Source organism: Triticum dicoccoides, chromosome 4B (genome assembly GCF_002162155.2).
Source record: "Triticum dicoccoides isolate Atlit2015 ecotype Zavitan chromosome 4B, WEW_v2.0, whole genome shotgun sequence".
NCBI lineage: Eukaryota > Viridiplantae > Streptophyta > Magnoliopsida > Poales > Poaceae > Triticum > Triticum dicoccoides.
The window spans coordinates 477,050,579-477,051,133 of NC_041387.1; positions in this window are offsets into that span (position 1 = coordinate 477,050,579).

Consider the following 555-nt stretch of genomic DNA (forward strand, 5'->3'; position numbering starts at 1 on the left):
GAACTAACGATGTTCATATTTGATTTATTGAGTATCTCTGGGACGGTTCTACCTCCGGGATATTCACTGTGACTATTCCGTTATAAGCCCTTTATGTGGTGTCGCATAGACGCCCGACTGTGGCATGTTTGTTATTTATTTAATATAAGCCCTTTATGTGGTGTCGCATAGACGCCCGACTATGGCATGTTTGTTATTATAAGCCCTTTACGAGGTGTCGCATAGACGCCCGACTGTGGCATGTTTGTTATTTATTTATTATAAGCCCTTTATGTGGCATCGCACAGACGCCCGACTGCCGCACGTTTGTTATTTATTTATTTCACTTATGAGCCCTTTTTGTGGTGTCGCTCAGACGCCTGACTGAGGCATTCTATTCTACTCCCTTATTGCATTAGTTATGTGTTGCGTGAAATACTTGTCTGCGTGCATCATGAATTATATTTTTGGGACTGACGTTGTGATCATAGAATATTTCAGAACATGATTATTGTTTATGCCTGTGTTCATAATGTTTGCGAGTACATTCAAAGTACTCACTGGCTTGTCCCTGGC